The sequence below is a fragment of the Neoarius graeffei genome, chromosome 1 (genome assembly GCF_027579695.1).
Source record: "Neoarius graeffei isolate fNeoGra1 chromosome 1, fNeoGra1.pri, whole genome shotgun sequence".
Classification (NCBI taxonomy): domain Eukaryota; kingdom Metazoa; phylum Chordata; class Actinopteri; order Siluriformes; family Ariidae; genus Neoarius; species Neoarius graeffei.
The window spans coordinates 125,163,573-125,170,987 of NC_083569.1; the positions used below are offsets into that span (position 1 = coordinate 125,163,573).

The 7,415-nt window shown below is 42.8% G+C and overlaps 1 long non-coding RNA gene across 1 annotated transcript; it reads left to right on the plus strand.

Moving 5' to 3' along the window:
• Positions 1-2,866: 2,866 nt before the first annotated feature.
• On the plus strand, positions 2,867-4,833 carry LOC132889772 (uncharacterized). The gene is made up of 2 exons (XR_009655094.1): positions 2,867-2,985; positions 4,172-4,833. It is a non-coding gene; the product is annotated as an uncharacterized LOC132889772 (long non-coding RNA).
• Positions 4,834-7,415: the final 2,582 nt, after the last annotated feature.

A 7,415-nucleotide genomic window follows, 5' to 3' on the forward strand; every position in this document is an offset into this window, starting at 1 on the left:
AGGACACTATCATGTCTGACGCACGCAACGTAAAGCACCACTGTGGAACAAAACACACAGTTTAAATCGTCTTATTCGCAGCCATTAACTAATCATTAACAGTTCACTAATCCCTAAAATATCAATGTAACTTTCAATGCTTTGATACAAACATACTTATTATACACAATAAACAAAGATAACAACAGCAGAAACACATCAAGGTTTTTAATATAACCATAAAAGCACAAAACACACACATTTAATAATTATTTTTTCATGTTGTTGTCTACTGGACCAAATGTGACGTCATACAGCGCGAGATGGCTGTAACCATGGTGACAGCCTTTCAGGAAAGAGCACACGAAAAGTGGTTGGTGATAAGCTAACCTGAGCTAACCTTTGAGGATTTTTTTTTTTTTTAACCTGAGGGGATATTTTTTTTCAAGTCATGAAACGTTCACACAAGTAAACTAAGTAAAATTAAAATATACATGTACAACCCCAATTCCAAAAAAGTTGGGACAAAGTACAAATTGTAAATAAAAACAGAATGCAATAATTTACAAATCTCAAAAACTGATATTGTATTCACAATAGAACATAGACAACATATCAAATGTCGAAAGTGAGACATTTTGAAATTTCATGCCAAATATTGGCTCATTTGAAATTTCATGACAGCAAAACATCTCAAAAAAGTTGGGACAGGGGCAATAAGAGGCTGGAAAAGTTAAAGGTACAAAAAAGGAACAGCTGGAGGACCAAATTGCAACTCATTAGGTCAATTGGCAATAGGTCATTAACATGACTGGGTATAAAAAGAGCATCTTGGAGTGGCAGCGGCTCTCAGAAGTAAAGATGGGAAGAGGATCACCAATCCCCCTAATTCTGCGCCGACAAATAGTGGAGCAATATCAGAAAGGAGTTCGACAGTGTAAAATTGCAAAGAGTTTGAACATATCATCATCTACAGTGCATAATATCATCAAAAGATTCAGAGAATCTGGAAGAATCTCTGTGCGTAAGGGTCAAGGCCGGAAAACCATACTGGGTGTCTGTGATCTTCGGGCCCTTAGACGGCACTGCATCACATACAGGCATGCTTCTGTATTGGAAATCACAAAATGGGCTCAGGAATATTTCCAGAGAACACTATCTGTGAACACAATTCACCGTGCCATCCGCCGTTGCCAGCTAAAACTCTATAGTTCAAAGAAGAAGCCGTATCTAAACATGATCCAGAAGTGCAGACGTCTTCTCTGGGCCAAGGCTCATTTAAAATGGACTGTGGCAAAGTGGAAAACTGTTCTGTGGTCAGACGAATCAAAATTTGAAGTTCTTTATGGAAATCAGGGACGCCGTGTCATTCGGACTAAAGAGGAGAAGGACGACCCGAGTTGTTATCAGCGCTCAGTTCAGAAGCCTGCATCTCTGATGGTATGGGGTTGCATTAGTGTGTGTGGCATGGGCAGCTTACACATCTGGAAAGACACCATCAATGCTGAAAGGTATATCCAGGTTCTAGAGCAACATATGCTCCCATCCAGACGACGTCTCTTTCAGGGAAGACCTTGCATTTTCCAACATGACAATGCCAAACCACATACTGCATCAATTACAGCATCATGGCTGCGTAGAAGAAGGGTCCGGGTACTGAACTGGCCAGCCTGCAGTCCAGATCTTTCACCCATAGAAAACATTTGGCGCATCATAAAACGGAAGATACGACAAAAAAGACCTAAGACAGTTGAGCAACTAGAATCCTACATTAGACAAGAATGGGTTAACATTCCTATCCCTAAACTTGAGCAACTTGTCTCCTCAGTCCCAGACGTTTACAGACTGTTGTAAAGAGAAAAGGGGATGTCTCACAGTGGGAAACATGGCCTTGTCCCAACTTTTTTGAGATGTGTTGTTGTCATGAAATTTAAAATCACCTAATTTTTCTCTTTAAATGATACATTTTCTCAGTTTAAACATTTGATATGTCATCTATGTTCTATTCTGAATAAAATATGGAATTTTGAAACTTCCACATCATTGCATTCTGTTTTTATTTACAATTTGAACTTTGTCCCAACTTTTTTGGAATCGGGGTTGTATATGTATAATAATAATAAAATAATTTACTCACCAACCCTTAGGACATCAGTATTAGTAATAGTATGATTATGAAACTCAGGGATGTAGCGCCGGGGGGGTGTCCTGAGGTGCTCGTGACCCTCCCCCCCCCCCCCCCCCCCCTTTGTTGGACCATACATTTTTTCAATAGCCACATAAGAATATTAGAAAAGTGCCCACTGGAATTTTTCTTTTCTTTTTTTTTTTAAACTAGATTGTCACCTCACATTAGGGTTTCTATAACCTTGTATGGACTTCCTGTGGTTTGGGTGCGAAAACCCAGTTTGTCAGAGTTTGTGCAGGATAGGGGGATGTAAGTGCAGATACGTTAAGTAATACACAGTGCGATATGAGCATAAAGTGCATGAAATGCACACAACAGGCAAACAGTCCGAAACAGCAGGCAAAGTTGTAATCAAGGACACAGGCAGGAGGTCAATCGGGGCGTGGACAGAATATCAGATGCAAAACTATACAAGATCAAGGGACGAGAAACAGGAGTCGAAAAACCAGGAGGTCAACAAGGACAGGGACAGGAAACAAGGCTCAGTAAGGTAATCTAGATGCGGCGTAATACTTCACATCGTCCTTGCATGGGCGCAGTCCTTAAATAGCCTAAACATAGTTCATCGATTAAAGACAGGTGTTCTTTGTTAATGGCACGCGTGCCAGAGCTTGTTAGGCGCGCTCAGCCCGAGGCGCGCCTTCAGGTGCACATGCCAAGGTGCACAGGACTGATACAGTTCTACGCAAGCGCAACACGATTGCACTAGAAAGCACTGTCAAGCTGCCAGTGTAGCTGCAGTCTTTTTAGTTCCTCTTGTGTTAATAATTCACCATGTCAAACCAAGCGAAACTTTCCTCCTTTCGGCGTGAAGAGAGGTAAGCAATTTATTATATTTTTTTTCCATCAAAGTTGAATTTTGTGGTTTGGAAGCTAAGTTTTAGTGTGCTGTTTCTCGAATACATCATCAAGAAAACATGGAAGAAACAGCAATAATAGAAGAGCCGGTTTCTAAGCTGCCTAAAACTAGCAATGGGAATTATTTTTGGTTACAGAATGTACTCAGCCTGGCAGTCAGTGTGTGACCCCCCCCCCCCTTTAAAAATCCTAGCTACGTCCCTGAAACCGAGTCCTAAGATCTTCGCTAATTGTTAAATTTCTGGTATCAGTTAACTAATTCGGGCGGCACGGTGGTGTAGTGGTTAGCGCTGTCGCCTCACAGCAAGAAGGTCCTGGGTTCGAGCCCTGGGGCCGGCGAGAGCCTTTCTGTGTGGAGTTTGCATGTTCTCCCCGTGTCCGCGTGGGTTTCCTCCGGGTGCTCCGGTTTCCCCCACAGTCCAAAGACATGCAGGTTAGGTTAACTGGTGACTCTAAATTGACCGTAGGTGTGAGTGTGAATGGTTGTCTGTGTCTATGTGTCAGCCCTGTGATGACCTGGCGACTTGTCCAGGGTGTACTCCGCCTTTCGCCCGTAGTCAGCTGGGATAGGCTCCAGCTTGCCTGCGACCCTGTAGAAGGATAAAGCGGCTAGAGATAATGAGATGAGATGAGTTAACTAATTAGCTTGGGCGCTGAGGTAGTAATATACTTTTATCTAGATAATATTTTTATCAACCAAATATCAGGACAATTACTTCAGAAAACACTAACAGACCATAAATAACAATATTAACCGTTTTAACAAAGTTCTCAGTTATCTCTGCCATCTATCTGAGGTTAAAGAAGTGTCGTTCACTAAACGAGTCGGCTCTCTGAAGTGGATCTTTGAATTGAATCTTCGTAAAGTAGGGAGTCGACTCTCAGATCTCGAGTGAGCAAACTCGCTTGCTCCATTGAGTTTGTTGACGGTGTAGTGGCTGCTGCTTTATGTCCCGGGGCCCCTCATGCCTGTGTTACCTTCTGGCTCTCTCCTTTTAGTTATGCTGTCATAGTTAGTTGCCGGAGTCCCTGCTTGTACTCAGTGCAATATGTATACTGTTCCTACTTATTCAGGTGACATTGGGCATACCTAACAACCTGTGTTTTCTCCCCCCCCAAAATCTGTCCCTCTGAGTTACATGTCAGTCCTGAGATCGAGATGCTGAACCTCTTCTGCTCCTCGGACCTGCCTGGTCCATCCTGGTGCCCTGTGTCTGGTTGGAGTCTCATCGCATCACTCCTGTGGAGGGCGGCCCCATGTGGACAGTTGGGGGTCGCGCCTGGAGGACGCTCTGGACTCTTGCAGTGGTGTTTTTGTGGCTGAGGACTGCAGTTGACTTGCTGACTTTGGGACTGTGGTTGTTGTGAATGGTTTTGCGCTCGGGTTTCCGTCGGTGGGGGGTTTATAGCATCAACGAAGCTGACTTTATATTAGGACTGTTAATGTTATAGTCATGTTGTCTGTTGTTGCCCAAATGAGGATGGGTTCCCTTTTGAGTCTGGTTCCTCTCGAGGTTTCTTCCTCATGTCGTCTGAGGGAGTTTTTCCTTGCCACCGTCGCCACAGGCTTGCTCATTGGGGATAGATTAGGGATAAAATTAGCTCATGTTTTAAGTCGTTCAAATTCTGTAAAGCTGCTTTGCGACAATGCTTATTGTTAAAAGCGCTATACAAATAAACTTGACTTGACTTGAAGAGCCATTTTTGGTAGATCAGAGAACCGAGAAGTAACAGTTCGAATCAGTTTGCTTATTTATTTATTTATTTATTTATTTGAATGACCTGAAATAAAGGGTTATATAAATTAACATTTATGTAAACTTGAATTAATTTTAATGTCGTAAAATGCATTTAATTTTACATGGAACTCCTCACAGACACTAACCCAAACTCAGGGTTGAACCCAGGACCATGGAGCTGTGACCTGTACCCACGATACCACCTTTACACCTAGCTAAAAAAATATCCTTACAGTGTCAATGGATTTTCACATCCTGTCCGCGGATCGTTTAAACATGCTTTCATGGTCAGCAGAAATAACGCAGAGACAAATCCACTGTGACAAACATATATGTTTACAGTTTTACATTCACTGTAATTTATGAATGGTTTAATCAGAGGCTTTGTTACATAGTGCCACTTCACCCAGTGATGCCTCTGAAAAGTCAGTTAAGTATGCAAGAGACACAGCTGAAAATGCAATCAGATGAAGAAAAAAAAACCTCTCGGAGGAGAATGAACCTAAATGGTCTCACATAGCCAGAATCACTTCACGATGGACACCGGTAGATGATTTTCAGCCTTCAGGGGGTCAACTGGCATGTGTTCCAGGCCCTTCCGTCGGAATATGTGAGAGCCGTGGAGCTACCTTAACAACTGGGAGGGTGTGGATTTCATCCCCGGAAAGTTTGGTCATGTTAAAACTTGCCGTCTGTCAAGCGTCGGATGAATTAATCTGTCGCAACCGTGAAAGCATCTGTGAGCATCCTTGAGGCTACCAGGGGTACCTGTAGCATTCTGTCGCAACCATCGAGCTCAAAATGTTCATGGAACAACATTCTGTAGAAAGTGAAAAGTTTGCCTTGGGGGCGTGGCTTATTTCATCTTGCTGTGGCTATGCTGTACTACAGTCATGAAAACTGTACACACTGCCGTCATTGCCGTAAGCCCATGTGTCACTATCCATCGCTACCGCCACTGGTTTTACCGGCGTCTTCCATTGCAGCTACCATGGCTTCATTTACAAGTTGATGCAACAGATCACCTCCAAAATCTGCCAGAATGGCCATGATAAGCCCCAGCCACAGTTCTCACGGATCAACCGGCTATGTGTGACCTTAGCGTTAATAAATGAGTAAATCATTCGTTTATGTATTTAGTTGTACAGGTTTCTGAACTGACGACCAACTGTTTCTGCTGTCATTAGGGGATGACAACAAGTGGGTGTGACAGAACAGGTGCCTCCTCCACAACAACAACACACACACATACACTTCTTATTACATCCCCATAGTTCAAAGGTCATACAGCTACATGGCGGTCACCATGTACAGTGTCTTACACACACACACACACACACACACACATCCCTCCACAGGTCTGACTCAAGCCTTGGAGAACCAGACAGATGAGATGTTCCCATGTCGTGTGTTTTATTGTGTTTGGCACAATGCACTCGCAGTGTGTGTTACATCATCTGTTTCTCTTTCCATCTCAACCCATAGCTGTATCTCTCCCTGCATCACAGACACCACAGCCGGTCTGTTACACCAGTAACAGTATAATGCATTCCATAGTACACTAATCCAAGATCACAGAGTGAGCGATATGCCATAAATATTGCATTGCAATATAATATTACAAAATCATTAAAAGCTTGTAATTGCTGTGCATCATTCTCTTGTACTGAGACACCTCATGTATTCATGTTTTTGACACAGTAGCTTTGGTGTTCCAGTGCAAAATGACACTGCATAACAATTATTGAACTTGGTCAAAATTTAGACTCCAGAAGTTGTGAATACACACAAGAGGAGAGCTTTTATGTCCTGCTGGCTGCACTTGAGTACAGCAGTAGAGCTTGTTGAAAAATGTAATCCTGGTTTTAAATTAATGATCCGGAATGCAAAAACATCATGGCTCATGAATAGTTTCATTTTGTTATTGTTCCACTAATCAACAACAGGATAAACAACAATGTATTACATTTCTTATGCCAAAAGCTACCAAATGCCATAAGGAACCACAAGTATCCTCCACCCCTGTTCCTAACACTCATCCCAAATCTATCCTTTGTCTGAGCCAACAGTCAGCATGGCAATCACTAGACCATCGCTTCTCAACCTCAGGGTCACCTGAGATATGGATGGGGTCACAGGAGATCATCTGTTATTTATAATGTAGGGCTATGCACATAAACTTGGTTTATGGAATATCTAACAATTTAATAATTCAAATTCTCAGGGACTGGCGTAGTGGGACAAAGAATAGTGTTGTAGAGTAGTGTTGTCTCCTCACAGATCAGCATCCTGGGTTCCATCCTGAGCTCGGGTTACTGCCTGTTTAGAGTTTCTGTACATTTTATCCCCATGTCCGTGTGGGTTTCCTCCAGGATCTCTGGTTTCATCCAACCTCCCAAAACATGCCAGAATATGGACTGGCCTGTAGGTTTGAATGAGTGTGTGAATGTGTGGATGGTGCCCTGAGAGCAACTGGCATCATATCCATAGTGTATTCTCTTTGCCTTGTGCACAGTGTTCCTCAGATAAACACCCAGTCATTGACTAAAACTGTCGGATTATTATTATTGTCTCATCTCATCTCATTATCTGTAGCCGCTTTATCCTGTTCTACAGGGTCGCAGGCAAGTTGGAGCCTATCCCAGCTAACT